The sequence below is a fragment of the Notamacropus eugenii genome, chromosome 5, assembly GCF_028372415.1.
Source record: "Notamacropus eugenii isolate mMacEug1 chromosome 5, mMacEug1.pri_v2, whole genome shotgun sequence".
NCBI lineage: Eukaryota > Metazoa > Chordata > Mammalia > Diprotodontia > Macropodidae > Notamacropus > Notamacropus eugenii.
In genome coordinates, this window is record NC_092876.1 from 55255791 (window position 1) to 55277572 (window position 21782).

Consider the following 21782-nt stretch of genomic DNA (forward strand, 5'->3'; position numbering starts at 1 on the left):
CTTCCTCCCTCTCATAGAAAGTCATTGTTTCTAGGGGACTTCCAGCCAGTGCTGGTGTGGAATGAGTTCAGTGTGGGCTGGCTGTTTTTCATTTTGCTTTTGGTTTTAAATAAAGTGGACTTTCCCTTTTTGGAATGAGTTCCCCAGTATCACATGTGTCTGGCCAGAGAACTCAGTAAAGATGACTTGGATTCTCTGTGCCTGTGAAGTGTCTCCTTTCAATCTGAAATTCTGGGTCTGGGGATTAAGTCTCAGAAAGGGAGTTGGGCCAACTCACTTCAAAGAAGACCCAAAAAAATGGTGAGTATGTGTGCATTTTGGTAATGGGTGGGTGGAGTTGGAGAGCTTGCTTCAGTAGGCTTTAGTCCCGGCTGAAATCTCACCTGCTTCAAGAAGCCTTTCTGATCCTCTTCATGCTGGTGCCTCCCCTCAATTACCTTTAATTGACTATGTATGTATCCTGTGTGCCTGTGGTCTCCCCCATTAGAGAGTAAGTTCCCTAAGGGCAAGAACTCATTTTTTTGTTTGTTTTGTCTTACAGTTCTTAACATCCCCAAATCCCTATTGTTTAGCACAAAGTCTGGCACTCAGTAGGTACTAAATAAATGTTTATTGGCTCCACTTTCAGAGAAAGTTTCGGCCTTCAGAGAAAGTCCCTTCACACATTCCCTTTTCAAGCTATTTCACTTTGGGCCTTCATGGAATATCTATCCTTTTGTGAGGTCACCAGGGGCCACCCAAAGTCTGGTCCTGAGCTTTATATTGGCCAGTCTGCCTGGGTGATTCAAAGGAAGGCCCTTAGTAAACCCTCATGTTCTATAAAAATGTAAATTTTTATGACTACTGGTCCCCAAACTAGATTTTTATCAGTTCATAAAGGGGCCTCAGGAGTCTCGTTTCGAACTGGACCACCAATGTATTTGTTTACCATGGGAATATGGGTGTGTGGTGTGGCAGACTGAGTGCTGGGTGTAGACTGGGGTAGAGGAAGAGCAACCTGGATTGAAATCCCAGCTCTGATGCTTACTTCCTGTGGGGTCTGAAGCAAAACATTTTATTTCTTCATTGGCTTCTTTGTGTGTAAGATGGGGAAAAGTGACTGTTCATCATCTGCCTCCCACGGTGGTTCTGTGTTTTGTCCACCTTAAGAACTGTAGAAATTGAAGTTATTATTGGTAGCCATATTGTAGTAGTAGTACTGGTAAGACTATTTCTACCAAGTCATAACAGTCTGATAAATTGACTTCTCAAGTAATATCTCTACTAATTAGCCAACTAAGACGGTCCAGAACCCAAGCACCCTCCCCAACAGATGCCAGTGAGACAATGGCAAAAATTCACGACCCTATAGTTCTCTTTTTTCCTGTTCCTTATCAGTTGCTAAAAGTATATGACTCTTCCTATCCACTATTTGTGTGAATACTTTTCTGCCAGCTAGTGAGTGGATACCTCCTGACTTTGACCCCAAAACTATGCTTGGGAGCCCCATTGCCTTTTATGTGGCATTTATAAGCTGCCTGCCATGTATACAATGGTGTGATAGATGAGAATGAAAGAGGCAGAGAGAGGGGGAGGGAAAGGGAAGGAGAAAGGAAGAAGAAGAAGAAGAAGAAGAAGAAGAAGAAGAAGAAGAAGAAGAAGAAGAAGAAGAAGAAAGAGGAGAAAGAGGAGGAAGAGGAGGAGAAGAGGAGGGGAAGGAGGACAATAAGAAGGGGAGGAGGAGGCGGGAGAGAGGACATGGATAGGCACTGTATTTCAGTGAAAGCAGTTAATCTATATGTCTGGAGTTATAGGATTCTAGGTCCAGAGCTAGAAAAGAATTCAGTCCATTGAGTCCAACCCCCTCACTTTACAGATGAAGAAACTAACCTGCCCATAGTCAGCATCAAAGGTGGCGTTTGAACACAGGTCCTCTGACTCCAGAGCCAGATTTTTCTCCTGGACTGCTCTGCCCCTTCGTCTTGGGTCTCTGTAAAATGAAGCAATATTTGCTACAGAAGGAGGCCCTTATGATAATGTACTTAAAGGACAATGCAAATGTCAGTTATTGTGATATTACATGAATGACTGATTGCTAGATGAAAAGTTGGGCTTGGTGAGCTCATGTGAGGGAGATCATAGGAAGTCAAAAGGGTCTCAGAACACAGAATGTCAAAGCTGGGAGGGCCCTTAGAACACAGAGTGTCAGAACTGGAAGGGCCCTTAGAACCCAAATGTCAGAGCTGGGAGGGCCCTTAGAACCCAGGGTGTCAGAGCTGGGAGGGCCCTTAGAACCCAGGGTGTCAGAGCTGGGAAGTTATCTAGTACTTCATTTTACAGAGAGGGAAATTGGCCTCCAGGGAAGTTAGTTGGATGGAGTATGTATTGATACGGGAGGCCTGCATTTCAGTCCTATCCTAACTCCATTTTTAGTTGCCTGCTTCTCCCCTTGGAAAGACAGAAGCAGTGTGGTTTATTGGAAAGAGTCCTAAATTTGGAGCCAGGGTGGGTCTAGCATTCAACACCTGTGCTACCTTGGGCAGGTTGCCTAGCCTCTTTGGGCCTCAAAGGAAGGAGCTGTTCCTCCTGACTCCCAGATAAATAGTCTTCATTCTTCATTCTTTTCTTGTTTTTAACACTTTCCCCTAAAAGTGTTTTGTTGAAATATTTGTTTCTGTTTGTATGTTAAAAAAAAAAAAAGCACTTCAACAAAACACTTTCTCCATTGCAGCCTGGGAAATCCCCTTTCTCTTCTAGAAGGCTGAAGTCTCGGTTTAATCTACCCAAGAACTTGACATTGCCAGGAAATCCCCTCTCATTTAGCCTGGGGGCGGGGTTCCATCCCTTCTCAGCACTGGCATCTAGCTCCAACATGCTTTTGCCCCAAAGCAGCCATTATCGGCTGTCGATAGAGGAGGGAGTGAGAAATGGGAGGGGGATGCTCCCCTTAGCTCTGAAATTCCCCCCATGAGAAGGGAAAGGGCTGGATCATATGCTGAGCATTCCCCCTTATAGGCCAGCACAAAGTGGGTAGCTCTGACATAAACCAATCAAATCATCCGTAATGCCCAGGGGCTATTCTTAATCTCTGAGGTTGCCAACCCTTATGCCGTTCACCCTCCTGGGAGATGCTTCAAAACCCCAAACAAAGGCTCAGCATCCATTCAGCTACTTCAATTAATTTGGGACTCCCCAAATCAACCCTTTACATGCAAAACAAAATAAAGAACAGAAAACAAAAATCTTCCCCCTGCCAAAAAAAAGAAACTCCAACCAACCCAGATTTCTTTCTACCTGCCCAACCAATACCAGTATAAACAAACGCACCTCCCCATTGCCACCTGAAGACAGACAGAAAAAGACCCTGCTCTTTGTTGCTAAGTACAATTTGGCCTCCTTGCTGGGGGGACCAGAGAAGGGCTTCAGTTCCATTAAAAAAAAAAAAATCACCTTCATTTTACAACTCCCCCCTCCCTCCTCTCCAACCCAGGAGCCATAGTTCATGAGAAAAAAGAAAAAAGAACGTGGAGGAAAAAGCAGTTCACCAAAACTAATCAACAAATAAACTAAGCCTGACCTTAGATTGTTGAGTTCCAGACCATTAGTCTTCAAAGTTACTAGGCTGGGCAGCAGATGGAGTGCGGAGCCTGCAGTCAGGACGCCAGAGTTCAAATTTGGCCTCAGGTACTTCTTATGGTGTGACTGTGGGCAGATCACTGGCCCTTTTCCTACCTCAGTTTCCTCCACTGTTAAATAGGGATGATAATAGCCCTGAATTCCAGGAGGATAAAATGAGACCACCAGTAAAGCGCTAGGCAAACCTTAATGTGCAATGTAATTGCTAGCTATTATTAGTTTCCAGGAACTAGGCGTTGTCTCAATGACCCTTCTTCTGAGCCAAGTTTGGTCATTATAATTACGCGGTATTCCTTTCAATTTCCATTTTTTTGTTCTTTCCATTTACATTGTCTTGGTGGAAGTGGTTTTCAGTATCTTCTGAATTCATTCTGCATTCACCCAAACGCTTCCCATTTCCCATCACAAAGCTCCATCAACTAAGCCAGGTGGGTCTTACCCAGGGGGCTGCCTGCATATTACAATTTAAGGGGTTTCCGTAGCACTTCCACCAAAATACCATTCCCTTCAGAAGATGCAAATTTCTTTCACAGAGAACAAAGTCCTTTAATTTCTACCACTAAAAATCAGATTTGAAACACAAATGACTCTAAACTAGCTTCCATTCACGTGGAGCTAAGTGACTAAGTGTCACAGGAAAAAGAACTTTGGATTTGGAGTCTGAGGATTTGGTTTTGAATCTTCTCTGCCAGCCAAGAATGCCAAGAACTAGGTGTGTGACTTTGGAGAAATCGTTCTAGCCTGTAAACCTCAGGATAGATAGATAGACAGACAGACAGACAGACAGAGAGATATAGAGATAGCTATACATACATATAGAAATACACACACATATATGTATACATATATTTTTATATATCCTGTTTTATAAAACAGTAAAGAAGTTAGACTAGACAGCCTTTAGGGTACCTTCCATCTCTGATTTTGAGAATGTAAGTATAACACTAGATCCTTTTCTGAGAACAGGTCTTTGTGGTACATTGGGCAGTAGAACCTAAAGGAAAGGAAAAAAACCATTGGGAGGAAATGAATGAAGTGGAGCATTTATTAAGCACCTTCTATGTGCTAAGAGCTAGGGATTAAAAGAAAGGCAAAATTACAAGAAGCTCGCATACCAATAGAGAAGACAACGTGTAAATAGTGTGTACATACGAGATACATTCAGAATAGGTGGTAGGTAATCTCAGGTTCTGGAGGGTGGGGCAGAGGTGGGGGGAACCAGGAAAGGTCCCCTGCAGAAGGTGGAATTTGAGCTAAGTCTTGAAGAAAGCCAGAGAGACAAAGTGATAGAGTTGAGGATGGAAAGTCTTCCAGTAATGGGGAGACCCTGTGCAAAGACAAACTCAAACGCAAAGATGGGAGGAAGATGGAGTAGGCCACTGTGGATAAATCATTGAGAGGGGTACACTATCTCTAGTGTGGAAAGGTAAGAAGGGGCCAGGACCTAAAGAGCATTAAATGCCAATCAGTATTTTATCTTTGAGCCTTGAGGTAATAGGGATCTACTAGAGTTTATTGAGTAGGGGAATGAAATAGTTAGGTCTGTGCTCTAGAAGAATCACTTGGGTAGCTGAATGGAAAAAGACCTGAGGAGTTTGATTGAAGGCTGTTGTAATTGCCTTGGCAAAAAGATGATGTACCAGGTGGTGGCTGTGTGAGTGAAGGGAATGAAATCTAAATGCCTTGTTGTGAAACTAGAAAGAACAGAAATCTCACAAATGACTGGACACATTGAGTGAGAGAGAAAAGTCATTGAAAACCCTGAAGTTATGACCCCAGATTATGGGTTATAGGGAGAATGATGATGCCCTAGACAGGAATAGCAAAGTTTGGAAAAGAGATTGGTTTTGAAGGAAAGATAGTAAGTTCTATTTTGCCCTTGTGTCTGAAATGTCCACCAGGCCTGGAGGAGGAGAGGGAGATGGCAGACGGATTTGTTCCTGAAGGCACAGATGGCTTTAGGAATGGTTTGTCATCTCTAGATAGAAGGAAATAGGAGCAGAATTTAGAAGAATGGTTTAGGGGCTACTAGGTGGTACCATAGTGCACAGAGCAGGTCCTGAAATCAAGAAGACCTGAATTCAAATCCAGCCCCAGACACTTATTAGCTGGATAACCCTTGGCAAGTCATTTAACTTCTGCCTTCTTCAATATCCCTTAAAATGGGGATAATCATAGCACCTACCTTTCAGGGTTGTTGTGAGGATAAAATATAGAATAAAATGACAATATTTATAAAGTACTTTGCAAGCCTTAAATTGATAAATAAATAAAAGTTTAGAACTCAAAACCTTATACAAGTTAATGTTGAAAATTAAAGATAAAAGAATTATTTTAATTGATATATAAACAATACTGTTTTTATTATTATTTTTTAAAGTCTAGGAGTCATTGTGTAGAGATGATCATTTGATCATTGAATTTATAAGAACTGATGAGGTCACTGAGAGAAAAGCAAAGAAGGCCCAGAGTCTTGGGGGACCCCTAAGTTGGTGGGCATGTGATCCAGCAAAGGAGACTGAGAAGAAGCAATCGCATGTGTAGGAGGAGACCTCAGTGAGCATCGTTGTAAATACCTGGAGAAGAAGGTGAATCACCTTCTGAGCAAAGGCTGCAGAGAGTCAAGAAGGATGAGGACTGAGAGGCGGCCATTTGATTTGGCCATTAAGAGATCATTCAGTAACTTTGGAAAGAGTATCCAATGAATGAAGTCAGAAGTCACATCTTGGACAGCTTTATCTCCCAAAGGGGTGAACTGACAAAAGGTAGGGAAGGATAAAGGATATTTGCTGGTAGGGACGGTGGGATAAAGTGAGGGCTCTTTAAGGATGGGGAAGACATGGGAATATTTGAAGATAGCAGGGAAAGAGCCATCAGGCTGGGAGAGATTGAAGATTATTAACTAAATCTATTAAGGTCATCCTACGTACCAGCTAATATGCTCTGCTTAGAGATCAAATCCAGCTCTTCCATTTTAAAAATGAAAAAACAGAGGTCCCAGATGGGAAGGGACCTGTCCAACATCACATAGGGTAGTAAAAACATTTGAACTCAGGCCCTCTGAACCCAAATACAGTGTTCCTTCCAGTAAAACTGAGGTCTATTTTCGGTTGTTGTTCAATAAAATTTTTATTGCTTTTCAATTATTCTATTTAAAAACAACATGGAAATTCTTGGCTTTGGGATGCAAAGTAGTACTGAACTATAGTCTAGCAGTGTAGCCATCATCCCGGGAATCTGGGAAAGGTCAAGACTTGTGTGATTGAAGTCTTTCTTTAAGCTCTAAAAAAACCTATGATCCCTTCCTAGGGGAGAGAAAAACAGTGAAAGGGGAGAAGTACTGGAAATGCCAAGAAAAACTTCCCAGTTATTCCCTGGGCTCTTACACAAGCAGAGTCATGTCCAAATTAAGCCAGCATTACCCTGCTCACACAGGAGCAGGCTGACAGAAGAAGAAAGGGACTGAATAAATTATTGCCCTCCAAGGTATGCTGGGATGTTATCGTCTTAAAGCTTTACCTCTGTCCACCAGAGGTCAGGTGTGCAGTTCCTTAAACAAGAGGCTGACTTGGTTCATTTGCCTGAATGGTGCAGCCGTCTGTCCACCTGGAGCAAATTCCATCTGAGGTCACCGGAAAGTAGATGAGATCTCTCTTAAAGCAAGACTCCACTAAAGCCAGACCAGGGGCCCAGACAAGGGCAAGACTTTTCAGTCCTGTAAACAAGGCAAGCAAGACTTCCAAAGAAAGCACAATGGGGCTGAGAAATATGCTTTTGACCAAAAGAAATTCTACAAAGCAATTTTTAGCCTGGAGGGATGGGGAGGCTTGGAAAGATCAGTTTTGGGGGGCTGGATGAGAAGAAAAGGAAAATAGGAAAAACCCATCAAGGCGCAGGCTTGAGGAAATCCAGGTTGGTCAAGGTCAGGGTGGGCTAGAGAACAGCTTATACCCTTGGATAGACCTAGCCAGGGGAGATGAAACAGGGGCTCCCAAAGGACTGACCAGTTTATAATTCAAATTAATCATCTTCTCTTGTTGGCCAGACTACCCCACTCTGGCAGCTTTTGGAATGATCCTGACCTTGGAGTACTGCCTTCTGCCAAGAGATAAAGATGACAAACACCATTCCTAAGGCAGGCTGGGCCTTCTCTAACAAATCCTTTTGATCACCTCCCTCTCTCCCTCATCAGATCTTTAGTTCCCAGACCAAGGACAGCTTTATTTGTAGACTAGAAAAGCATGTCTGTCCTTGCTTGAGTTGTTCAGCTGTTCAAAGAGAAGCGGTAGAGAGGCACACGTTGAGAAAGAATGGTAAAAGAAGAAAACAAGCATTTACTAAGCCTTTGATAGATTTATCTCATTTTATTCTCACAACAACCCAGATGGTAGTTGCTATTATTATCCCCATTTTACAGATGAGGAAACTGAGGCAAACAAAGATTAAGTGACTTGCCCCACTAGTGAGTCCATATTTGAACTAAAGTCTCCTTGATTCACAGTCCAGCACCATCTACCTGACAATATTATACAGTCCTCTTTAAGTCATGACCTACTGTGTTCTCAGGTTCACTTTCAGCTTTGATATTCTGTGCTCTAAGGTCCCTTCCTGCTCTAACTTTCTATGATTGAGCAATTGTTGTATTAGGACTCCTAAGAGGGGCTTATATACCACCCCAAATATTCATGCGGACTATCTGTGCCCAACCTGTGGTAGATCATTCCGAGCTTGTATTGGTCTGATCAGCCACAGTCAGACACAATGAAACTTCACTTTATCATGGTGATGTCATTTTGGTCCTCTTTGAGAACAGAGGACAACCACCAACCAACCAAAGATATAATTTGGTGGGGCAGTGGATAGTGTGTTGGGCCTAGAGTCAGAAAGACTTATCTTCCTGAGTTCAAATGCAGCCTCAGACACTTAGCATCTGTGTGACCTGGGGCAAATCACTTAATCCTGTTTGCCTCAATTCCTCATCTGCAAAGTGAGCTAGAGAAGGAAATGGCAAACCACTTTAGGGTCTCTGCCAAGAAAATTCCAACCGGGGTCACAAAGAATTGGTCACAGCTGAACAGTAACTTGAAAATGGACCTGTCTCTGCCCCCAGGGCAGTTTATATCATAGATGGCAAAGTGAAACAGACCAGTCAGTCAGTAAATATTTATTAAATTCCTACTATGTGCTAAGTACTGTAAAAGCAAAGGAAGGTTAAAAGAAAATCCCTAGACTTGAGGAGCTCACAATCTAATGAGAAAAGTCACATGCAAATAACTATACACAAACAAGATATATTATAGGATAAATAGGAAACAACCATGAGAGGGAAGGCATTAGAACTGATGAGATTTTAACTGGGTCTTGAAGGAAGCTAGGGATGCGGAGGGAGTACATTCCAGGCATGGGGGACAGACTGGGGAAATGTCCTGGCAAAAGATGGAGTTTCTTGTTTGTGGAACAGCCAGGAGGTCAATGTCACTGGATCAAAGACTATCTGGTGGGAATATTCCTTGAACATATCTGTGCATAGATACTTGAATCTCAGTAGTATCAGGAACTTTCAACTACCTATTTTTACAAATGAGGAAACTGAGACCCAGAGAAGTTTAGTGTGAGTAGCCCAAGGTCACAAAATTGACATGATAGAGTTGGGATAAGAAACGAGGTTGCTACTATCCAGGCCTCTTTCTATTCTGCAATATTATCTCTCTACTACTTCATGCCTAATCTTAGGGGGGAAATCTATTGATACCTTTTGTTATTTCTAAATATACTCCCATGCTACCCAGGGAGCCATCTCTTGGAACAAAAAATAACAAAGAAAGAGAAAGAAAACAGTTCAGCCCAACTAGTTTAAGTCATCAACCTTATATGTTGTTATTGTTGAGACTTTTTCAGTACTATGGACTCCTGGTGAACCCATTTGGGGTTTTCTTAGCAAAGATACTGGGGTGGTGTGCCATTTCCTTCTCCAGCTCATTTTATAGATGAGGAAACTGAGGCAAACAGAGTTAAGTGACTTGCCCAGGGTCACACAGCTAGTAAGTGAACTGAGGTCTTACTGACTCTAGGCCCAGCAGTCTATTTACTTCCCACCTAACTTATATTCTTTTAAAGACATGCCCATTTGTAGAGGAATACTTCTGAACCAAGGTGGAGCAAGGCCAGTGGGTTAAATTGGAGTCAGTGGTGCAAATGAGTTTAACAATGGACCAGGACAATTCCAGTTTATTGTGGGTAAGAGTTTAATTGCTTAAGAAGGCAGGCACTTTCGGAGTTGGTTAAGATTTGCTCAGTTCTCTGATGCTTAGCTTGATGGATCTCCATTGCGTCTTTCAGTCATAGCCATTCAGGCTAAGGGTCCCTGAGCCAAGCCTTCATTATTTAGGAACCACAGTCTCTCAGGCAGGATTGTCTGACCTAAGGTTGTTTAGTCAGACCCTGAGTGTGGAGGGTGGAGGCAATCAGATAAACTTAGGGACATGGAAATTCTCTTGGAAGCCTCAGGAAATTATCTTGAAGATAGCAGTAGTGACTCTCTGAGGGACCACAAGCTAAAAGCTCCAAAAATGATCCCCAGATTGGCTTGGGGGAGACCCCTTCCTCTTCAAGGAAATGGCCAGGAGAGCTTTGAATCCTAAAGAGAAAGGTGTCTGTAAAGGACTTCACATTAAAAGGCACACAGAGTCTCCTTGTCTATATTTCCTCCTGAGAGAATGAGCTGATCTTAATAGAAGAAACAGTTTCCATCCTTAGGATCTGGAGCCCAAGCTGGAGCCTGTGACTGGTGCTTCTAAGGGCAGGGACATCTTCTTCATTTGAGCACCCAGATATGCAGAAAGGACCTTAGAACTATTATCAAAATGAACAACAAACAAAAACAAAGACAGTCTTAACATATCAGTATGGAGCAATAAGTTTCACTGATAAAATACTAGTCAAACTGGTCAAGAACCTGCCCAGTGGCAATCTTACTCAGAACACTGAATGTCACAGCTGGGAGGGCTCTTAGAACACAGGTCAGAGCAGAGAAGCATCTTAGAACACAAAAGGTCAGAGCTAGAAATGACTTTAGATAACCATGTAATCCAACATCCTCATTTAACAGAGTGGGAAATGAGGTCTAGAGAGGTTGGCTGGCTTGCCCAAACTTATACAGTGAGTTATCTGCAGCTCTGGGCACTACTTCTAAGTGCCAGTCCAGGACCCTCCTCTATTCCACATTCCTTTTCTACCTTTGGATAATGGAGTAGTGAGATCTGGCTCCTGGAAGATTTTCTACAGGTTTTATTTACAGTGAAGGAACTCCATGGAGACCAGTCACCACCCTCACTCTCCTACAGTTCAGGGCTTTTGAAAGAGTTGAGGTTTAGTCAGTAAAGATCCTCCTGGAAGGAGGAAAAAGGATGGTGTGGTACTGTGCATCTTCTCTGAGGTTCCTCTGTCTTGTTAATTCTACCTTCCCTGATTCTTGGATCTCACTTTCCAAGTCAACACACAAGGTGGGAAATGAGTTGATGTCCAACTCTTGTAATTCAATTACAGTGAGCCTACAGGGCCCCCAGCTGAATCACAGCTTGAATTATAGTTTAGACACAAACTTATTGGAAGAATCCTGACTGGACAGCTGGTTAATTTTTAGCCAAAGTGATTCGTTTGTCCAGTTGAGCTTCTCTTCCCTCCCACTCACTGCCCTTCTGTCTCCTTCTGCTAAGATTAAACTGTTCTTTCGGAGGGGAAGAAACTGGAGACTAATGGGAGGTGACAGGGGAGACTTTACTTGAATCCTGCATCCAGTACTGACTGACCCTGTGACTCCTCTCTTCCGAACCTCAGTTTCCTCTTCTGTAAAATGAAGACAATAATAGTCATACAACTTAGCTCTTTGATGTTGTGAGAAAAACACTTGTATACTGAAAAATACTAGAAAAACAGGAGCTGTGATTCATTTCTCCAGATATTTTAGTATCTACCCTGCTGTGGAAACAAAAAGGCCATATGTGTGTATAGGTAAATCTACATGCATATGTGTATGTGTGCATTTATTATACATGTGTGTATACAAACATATTTCTAACCCACGTTTACATAGTGCTTCAGGGTATGTAAAGCATTTTACAAATGTTCTTTCATTCCATCTCTGAGAGACTGTTGCTATTGTCTTCATGGACCATTGAACACCAACGGTGTTCATAAGGTTTTCTTGGCAGAGATGCTGGAGGATTTGCCATTTTTTTCTCTAGCTCATTTTACAGATGAGGAAACTGAGGCAAAAAGGGTAAAGTGACTTGCCCAGGGTCACATAGCTAGCAGGTGTCTAAGGCTGGATTTGAGCTCAGGTCTTCCTAACTTCAGGCCCACTGGGCTGTCTCCACCCTGGGAGGCAGGTACTATTATTATCTTCATTTTATAGATGAAGAAAATGAGGCAGACAGGTAAAATGATTTGCCCAGGGTCACACAGCTAACAAACATCTGAGGCCAGGTTTGAACTCAGATCTACCTAACTCCAGGTCTGGTATCCTATCCACCGTACCACCTACCTACCCCAATCACCTAATAACGAACATTGTCCAAAAGTGAAATGAATTCTCTCAGGAAGTTATGGGTTTCCCTTTATTAGAGGAAATTGAGGCTCAGAGATTTGCCCATTAGTGAGCATCTAAGGCCAAATTTCAACTCAGATCTTTTTGACTCCAGGTCCAGTGCTTTAAACACAGCCTGATTGTGTCTACACTTCTAATTCACGCATTATGTCCATGGCCTCACTACTGATGTCTCTCTGGACTTAAAGGCCAACATTCTATGTGGTTCCATGTGTTCCCTTTCCCAACTTCTACCTCCCCTGGTTGATGGGAGTGGATGATAAGGAGTCAGAAAAAATGATAAGGGCAGGAAATATTTTAGGAATTTAGAGTGGAGGAGGGTCTGGAGACCTTGAATATTCTGTGGGAAATGGAACATTTCCTGGGGCATTAAAGTGAGAGTGAGGAGAGACACATTTCTTTTTGCTGCAGTCAGAGGGACGAGGTAAAATAGGTCAGGACTAGGAGAGACCATTTCTGTTTCCTGTTTGGGCAAATTGGGTGGTATTGGGAGAGTCATCTGGACAGATGACTCTCAACTCGGGCCATGGAGACAGGTGTGGCTCCCCTTGTGGGCAGGTGTGAGTCAAGGCTGGGATAATGGAAAGATCTGGCCACTTTCTGGGCAGGGTGGATCTCTTTGAGCAGAGCCTCTCCACTCTCTCTGTGCTCCCATCTACTCAGCTGCACAATGAGACAACTGGACCCTAAAGGGGTCCCTCAGAGGCATCTTGGAGGTACTAGAAAGCACTCTGGACTTGGCCAGCCTCCTAGCTCCCTGGCTTCCTCCAAATCCCAGTTCAAAATACCCCCTTCTAAGAGGAAGCCTTTGTGATCCCACTTAATTTTCTGTCTGTTAATGATCTCCAATTTGCCCTTATATAAGTAAGATACAGAGTCGTTTGCATACGTGGAAAGCTTTGTTGACTGACTCCCTGATTAGGGTCAGGAGACCTGGGTTTGAATTGTGAGTCTGGTGACCCTATGCATCAATCAATAAATGTTTGTTTATTAAGTACCTACTATGTGCTAGTAAATATGCTAAGCACTAGGGATATAAAAAGAAGCAAAAGATAGCTCCTGCCCACAGGGAGATAGTAATCTGATAGAAAAGACAACATGGAAATAGGTACAAAGCAAGCTACATACAAGATAAATAGAAAATATTTAACCAAGGAAAGGCACTAGAATTAAGAGGGATTGGGGAAGACTTCCAGTGAAAGATGGAATTTTAGTGGGGGCTTAAAGGAAGCCAGGGACATCAGTTAACTGGACTTGAGGAGGGAGAGAGTCCCAGGCATGGGGGATAGAGAGAGAAAATGCCCAGAATCCAGAGATAGAGTGTCTTGTTTATAGAACAGCCAGGAGACCAGTGTCATTTGGATGGAAGAGTATGTATTGGGGAGTACAGTGCAAAAAGACTGGAAAGGTAGGTGGGAATAAGGTTATAAAGGGCTTTGAATGTCAAACAGGTTATTTTATATTTGTTCCTGGAGGCGATAGGAAACCACTGGAGTTTACTGAGTAGGGGAATGACATGATCAGACCTGTACTTTTAGGAAAGCCACTTTGGTGGCAGAATGGAGGACAGATTGGAGTGGGAAGAGATTTGAGGCAAGCAGAAGTTGTTGAAATAATCTAAGGGTGAGGTTATGATGGTTACCACTAGAGTACTGTCAGAGTTAGAGGAAAGATGCAGGGTGGGGTGGGGAGACTATTTGAGAGATGTTACAAAGGTGAAACTGATAGGCCTTGGCAACAGATTGGACATGGGGGCAGGGTGATAGTGAGGAGTCCTAGATATCTTTTAGGTTATGAGCCTGAGGGACTGGGAGGATGGTGATGCCCTCTATAGTTATAGGGAAGGTAAGAGAAGAGGAGAGTTTAGGGAGAAAGATAATAAATTCAGTTTTGGACATACTGAGTTTAAGATGTCTATTGGACATCCAGGTTGAAATGTCTGAAAGGCAGTTGGAGATGCCAGATTGGAGGGCAGTAGAGAAGTTGGGGCAGGATGGGTAGATATTCCATGGAAGTTGATGAAATCACCAAGTGAAGTAAGATAATGGGAGAAGAGAAGAGGGCACAGTCCAGAGCTCTGAGAGACACCTACAATTACAGGGTATGATCTGGAGAAGGATTCAGCAAAGGAGACAGAGATGGAGCAGTCTTCTAAGTGGGAGAAGAACCAGGAGAGAATGGTATCATGTAAACCTAGAGAGAAGAGAGTATCAAGGAGGAGAGAGAGGGTATCAAAGGCTGCAGAGAGGTCAAGGAAATGAAGATGGAGAAAAGGCCATTGAAGTTGGCAACTGAGAGATTATTAGTAACTTCGAGGAGAGCAGTTTTGGTGGATTATACTGACTTAACCCCTTAAGGGATTAAGAAGAAAGTAAGAGGAAAGAAAGAAGAGACATCTATTGTAGATGGCCTTTCCCAGGACAATGATACATGACAGGTAGCTGAAAACCAAGGGAAGGGGGAAAGAGAAACCCACAAAAGCAAGGTTAGAAAATGGAGAGTCAGAAGATAGGGTTGGCCTGGGCATCCTTCTTAAAATGGAGGTTCTGGGAGAAAGCAGCCAATCAGAGAAAGAGGCCACAGAAGGAGTGGGGTACTTCCAATGTGAGAAGTCTAAAAGTTGAGTGAACTTGCAGGAGTAAGAAGGCATGAGAAAGTCCAGAAAATCAGGAGCATGTCCTAGAAGAAAATGAAACCACGGTCATGAGGTGTTTGGGAAGGTCAATGAAACCTGTGCTTTTAGGAAGATTATTTAGGCAGCTGTGTGGAGATGCTACGGAGTAAAGGAGGCAGGGAGATCAATGAAGAGGTTATTGCAATAGTACAGGTGAGATATGATGAGAACTCAAGTTAGGATAGTGATTGATGGAGTGAAGACAAGGAAATGGATGGGAGAGATGTTATGTAGTTTGGATAGACTGGACTTGGCAATTGATTGAATGTAGGGAGTGGCGAGGGAGGAGTCAAGAATTGTTCTTAGGATGCAAACCTGGGTCCCTGGGAGGATGCTGGTGCCTTCAGGGATGTGGAAGGGAAGAAGAAGAATTCCTTTTTGAGTATTTTGAGTCTATGGTGAGTTAACTTCTCTTTTGAAAAATTTAATTTCAAGTTGACTCAAGCAAGCAGTATGTGCCATGTTGCGACCAAGCGAGGACATGGCATAATATAAGGAATTGCCTAATTCATTATCAATAGCTTCTAGATCTCTGTTGAGGTGACTTGTGGTTTACTCAGATGAGTTGCTTCTACCCTTGATGATCTTCCTCCAAATAAATATTTGTTTCCATGCTACTAGCCTTGTCTTTTTCCTGACCACTATTCACTCTAACTAGGATTCCTTCCTGTTCTTGGATTTGATTTGAGCTGTTCTAGACAAAAACAGCAACACAAGAGACCTTGTCTTACAGGCTATCCACTTAATGATAACAAGCAAAAATCACAGAACCCCAGCATCCAAGAGCTGGAAGAGACCTCAGAGGACATCTAGCCCAACCCACCCCAGATGGAAACTCCCTAAAACAGGTTTGCAGTCTTTCTTGAAATCAGCTACCTTACAAAATCACTCATTCCATCTCTACACCCCTTTTCTGGCATTGGTCGTCCTCCGAGGCCAAGCAGAAAAAGTGATTCTCCTTCCTAACAGGCCTTCACATACTTGAAGACAGTTCTCACCTCTCTTCACTTCTTCTCTAGTTTAAATATCCTCAATTTCTTTAACTAATCTTCAAATGGTAATTTGTTGAGCACATTATTTGACAAGGATTGTGTAAAAGAAAGCAAACTGGAGTTAAGAGTAAATAGGAAAAGTATGGTACAATGCAAAGAGCCCTGACAGTGGAGTCAGAGAATTTAGGTTCAAATTACACCTCTGACACCACTTATGTGTAAGTCACAATCTCTCTGGGCTTCAATTTCTCCACCTTTAAAATGAAGGGGAAGGACTAGATTTTGATTTCTCACAAGGATGCACTTCTGATGCTCACCCCAGGCACCTTCTCCCTCCCTCTGCTTTTAGGCTCTTTTTTAAGTATTTCACACACACACACACACGAATGCAAAGTTCTTGAGGGTAGGGACATCTTTCTTTTTGCTTGTTGTGTATCCCCAAAGCTTTCTTAGCACAGTGCCTGGTACAGAAGAAAGAGCTTAAGAAATGCTTGTTGACTTGACCTGACTTAACCAAACTAGCAACATTGCTCCAGTGCTTAACGTGTTTCCATAGATATATAGAGGTTATATAGACTGTGTGTGTTTAATTTCTCATCTAACCAGAACGGAAAACCCAGAGGTCAAATGGATGACTTGAGAAACCTAACTTTGCCAAGGGCGCCCACATAAAGTTGTTGTTTAAGTCCTAAGAGGGAGGAGTTGAGGAAAGAATTCAAGCCTCACCAACACATAAATAGTAGTTTTAAATAGGTCAGTATGTCTGTGTCATCATCCCACATGTGTTCCTTGCTGTGAATGGACTCAAGAATGACTCTCCATGCCTTAGTTTAACCTCTTGGGGTTGGTAGGGTTGGTGCCAACTTCTTCTATAATTATAGTTTGCCAAATGCTTTGAGATCTACCAGATTAAAGGTACCCCGCGCAAGAAGCAAGGCAGCCTGGTGTTACTGCTGCTGCCGTTGCCATTTGCTGACCTGGCATGGTCACTCTCATAGTTTCCCAAGCTGATGGGAAAGTAGGTTGAGGCAGTATCCTGGAAAGGGGTCTTTGGAGAATCTCCAGCAGCACTCACACATCCAAGCAGAGAAATTTCACGGAGAATGAACAAACTCCTGCATCATGCCCAGGAGATCTCCTGGGGGACTAATTAGAGAAACCCATATGCTACTTTCTGTTCGACATGGGGGGTGGAGGGACTGGGTTTGCATTGCTCAGCAAATCTCTAAGGTTTTCTGAGAATTTTGTATTTCATCTGAGGAATCCTGAAAAGCCCCATACTCCGCTCCAGCAAATGCTAGTAACATAATTAAGGGTTCCCACATTGTATCACTTAGAAGAAACACTCATGGGAATCCCAAAGGATTCTAAACATCTAATTCTCAGGAGTTTAATCGGAATGCATCTTAGTGGGAGCTGGAAGGTCAGACTCCAGTGACAAGGTCTTGCATTTTGAAAATGGCAAGAACAGTAGATCTGTTTCTCAAGGTTGACCAAGAAGCAAGAGGAACAAGTAGCTTAGCCTACAGAGGGCTTACTTCCTTACTCTGAGGAAGATCTGAGTTTAAGTACTGCCTCTCACACAAACTGATTGTGTAACCCTGTCATTTAGCCCCTTAGTTCTCCCAAGGAATAATTTAGGAGTTGCTCAATCACCACTGGTGAAGGTCTGTTTCCACACTTAGACTTCCCCCATAGCTATGACAGGAGAGGTTCAGAAAAATAACAAAAATCAGGACCAAAGCAAATAAACCTTATTAAGCAACTCCTGTACCAAGCACTAGGTACTGTGCTGGACAATACAAAGGGGAAAATAGACACAGAACCTACGTTCAAGGATATCATTCTTCTGTATTGGAACAACATATATTTGGATAAATAAATACATTTTTTTTTTATTTTTGGAGAGGGAAAGGTAACAGAAAAAAAAGGAACCAGGAAACAAATGATGAAATGAAAAGGCATTTTATAAAGTAGTAAGTGCTGGGAATCCAAAGAAAAGTGAAGACAGTCCTTGCTTTCTAGGAGCTTACATTGTAACTGGAGAGATAACTGATGACAAACCTATGGGACTGAAAGAATGGTGGTGATCTAGGGAAATGTAAGTTCAGTTTTGCACCTGTTGAACTCAAGGTGTCTGTGGGACATCTAGATAGAGATGTTCAGCAGGCAGTTGAAGATGCCTGAACTGATGTGGGACCCAACGTCAGGAGAGAGATGGAGGGCACATAAGTAGATATGGGAGGCTTCTGCAGAGTGATGATAATGAGTTGAGATCATTAAGTAAATTCAAGAAATCAAACTTCATTGTTCAGAAACAAATTCCTGCTTTTCTTCAGACCTTAACAACTTTGACCAATCCTTGCTTAAATCATACTTGCAGAACTCTGTTTGTTTCTAGGGACTACAATTTTGGAAGGGTATTGGTTAGCTAGAGAGCTTCCAGAGGAGGACAACTTGAATAGTGAATAGTCTGCAGTCTCTACCATAAGAGGGTCAGTGGAAAGAAGGGACTGAGAATGTTTAGCCTGAAGAAGACTTAGTGGGGTCGGGAATGTGGAGTGGGCATGAGGAGTATGAAATAGTATATCACTATTTCAGTATGAAATAGTATATCAGTATTCAAACATATGAAGTGCCATCATCTGAAAAAGAATTGAAACTTGTTTCCTGACCCTAGAGAACAGAACCCAGAGTAAAAGGTACAAAGAAGAACATTTGCAAAGAAGCAAATTTAAGACTGATTTCAGGAAAATCTTCCTAATAGAGCCGTCCAAAAGTGAAATGGGCTGCCTTAGGAAGTAGACATCTTAACAGAGAGACTGGAAGACTGTTGAGTAAATTGAAGCAGCTCTTGTTTATCTGTGGGCTGGACTAGATAGACTAGACTCTGAGGTCCTTTCCAGATCTTAAGTTATTCCTAGAGAGAATATCTGTGCCCAGAGTCTGTGGAATGTGTACAAATTTAAAGGGTGACACACAGGAACAATTTTCACTTTTCAGTGATATGTGGCTTTTTTTTTTAGTTTGCTCTTGTTAAGCTAACGTCTGAAGTTCTTGGTGAAGTTAATCAGAGTTATTGCCCAACAAGACCCTCATTTATAGTAGCAGCAGAAGATTAAGGGGACCTGGAAAAAAATTAGACTTTTTCTCCTTGACCTCAGAGGGCAGTATGAGGAGCAGTGAGTGAAAGTTGGAGGCAGATTTAGGTTGGAGGGCTGAATAAACTTCTAATAGAGTTGTACCAAAGTGGAAAGAGTAGGTTGCTTTGAGAAGTAGTTTATTTCCCCTCAAGCAAAGGCTGGATGACCATTTGGATGGTATGTTTCAGATATGAGCTGGATTAGGCGGCCTTCCAACCATGAGTTTTTGTGATTCTGTGACTCAGTGGAATGTTGACAACAAGCCCCAGCATACCTCAGGGATCAAAAAGTTGGCAAAGAATCAAGAATTAATGAAACCTTCATCTGATTTCTTCTGCTCAAGCTCCCCCAGATACCAGTTGTTTTTTTTCTAGACATATCATTGGCCAAACCGGTGGGTTAAAGCACAATGCCAATCAGAACTATATGACAAATTTGATAATGTAAAGGGCAGCAGAGAAAAATTGTTTCTGCTCCATAGAAACCTAAGTGTAATCCACAGCTTTGGGCAACTGTTTCACATTATGTACAACTGTCACTGGTGAAAAGATGGGTGTTGATTATTGAGGGTATGGACTGAGAAAAAGGCAGCACAGTAGATATGAGCTCTGGGCTTGGAGTCAAAGAAGACCAGAGTCTGAATCCAGCCTCAGATACCTACTGTTTGTGATCCTGAGCAAGTTACCAAACCTTGGTCTCCCTTATTTTTTCATCAGTAAAATAGGATAATAGTACCCACCTCCCATGGTTGTTCTGAGGTTCAAATGAGATAATATTTGCAAAATGTTTTGCAAATCTTTACAGTATTACATAAATATTAGCTACTTTTAAGAGAAACTAAAACTACAACTATCAGGAAAGAAAAGACAAAATTATGTCTAGATGAACATATATTAGTTTATGTAAAAAACTGAGAATGAACAAGGAAACTAATTCGGATGATTAACAGCATTAGTAAAGCAGCAAGAGATAAAATAAATCCAAAAATATAATTTGCATTTTTATACAGTAATAGCAAAAATCAAGAATCAAAGAAATCCTGTCACAATATATTTGTAGTTACATAAAGATAACTAACAAGACACTCAAACAAAAATTTAAGTATAATTGGAGAGATTTATTGATCGTGTTTGAGCCACATGACAAAATTGATGCTACTAAACTTAAGTAGCTAAATTTAGTACCATACCAATCAGAACACAACAAATTTACACCAGATCTCAATCTATATAGAATATCCAAACATCTTCAAAACAATTTGGTACTAATTAAAAACAGAAGAAAGGCTGTGAATAGCTCAGTGCAATACATTTCTCATTACTGGGGAAAACTACTGAAAGCCTATTTTATTTGCCAAGAGAATTGGTGACATCATCTTCCTATATAAGAAGTAGCAAAGCAGGCTGTTTAGAAAGAACAAGTGTGATTCAATGCGACAACTGGAGCAGGAGAGCTGACTTGCATTCCTGTTTCCAATGGCAGCCACGTGATTGTGGGTAGATATTTGGCAAGAGGCAGTGGGCCCTGTGTTATTGGAAACTTTTCGACTTGATGATTGTTTAAAGGCCTGGCTGAGATCTTTGGAAAAGAAAGGGGTGTGGAGAAATATTTAGAATGAAAAGTATACTCATGCTCTAGATTGTGCATGGAGAGGGGAAAAAATGGCAGAAATCCATTTTGTAAACATTTGGAAATACAATGTTGAAAAGAAAGCAATATTGTCACCTGGGTGATCTGGGGCAAGTCATTACAGTTTTCTCTGCTTTGTTTATAAAATGGGGATGGGTTGGATTGGATAATGCATAAGGTTCCTTCCAGCTCTAAAAACTGTGGTCCTAAAATCTTATAACTTCCTTGAACTCTCATCTTACAAATGGGTGTAGTATCACAGGGGCCTGAGGAAACTTTGATAATGCAAAGTACACACACACACACACACACACACACACACACACACACACACTTTATACACAATATATATTTTAACAGTTCTCCATAAGGATTATTTTTAACTCACTGAAAACTTTATTCTTTTTTCCTCCCTTTCCTTCTCCTCCAAAGGAAAACCATATCCTATCCTGAATGGATAGGAGCCTACTTAAGCAACAGCTGGCAGGCAGCCATGTAGAATTTTTAAGGTTTTTGAAGCTCTTTACATACAAACTTTTCATTTGATCGTCATGATCACTGAGGTAGGTGGTACAGATATATCATTTCACAAATGAGGAAACTGAGGCTCAGAGGTGACTAGCTCATGGTCATACGGCTGTCAAATGAAATCCAACCCCAATCTCTCCTGATATTGTGTGGTCCTCTTTCTACTACGACACTATAACAAATAAACATTTTAAGTTAAACTTAGAATTTAAGGAATGACAGCCAGCAAACAGGTTAGGGGTCTAGCTTTCACACCTACTGGGCAATTTATGTCACAGAATATGATTTAGAGCAGAGGTTCTAAACCTGGGCTTTGCATACTTTTTCTGTCTTCCTCCAGAGGCATTTGGGGTTCAGTGACTTACCCAGGGTCACACAGCTAGTGTTAAGTGTCTGAGATCAAATTTGAACACCAGTTGTCCTAACTCTAGGGCTGGTACTCTGTCCACTTCGCCACCTACCTGCCCCTTCTACAGTTGCTTTTCAAACATATTTTGCTCTCATTTCTAAACAGTTTCTTTTATGACCCTCTTTTATTTTGTGCATTTAAAAACATCCTGAGGAGGAGATCACAAGAGTTGATGAGTCCCTGATTT

General features: G+C 42.0%; 1 long non-coding RNA gene across 3 annotated transcripts in view; it reads right to left on the minus strand.

Moving 5' to 3' along the window:
- Window positions 1-21782, minus strand: part of LOC140504259 (uncharacterized) — a 39948-nt gene that overhangs the window by 8688 nt on the left and 9478 nt on the right. Inside the window, exons 3-4 of one of the 3 annotated variants that reach the window (XR_011967030.1) lie at window positions 1870-1969; window positions 591-1151 (exon numbers count right to left, since the gene is read on the minus strand). This is a non-coding gene — a long non-coding RNA (uncharacterized lncRNA). Of the gene's footprint in view, window positions 1-590; window positions 1152-1869; window positions 1970-9813; window positions 10468-21782 lie in introns of those variants that run through there. The other 2 variants (XR_011967031.1, XR_011967032.1) reach the window with 2 other exon arrangements.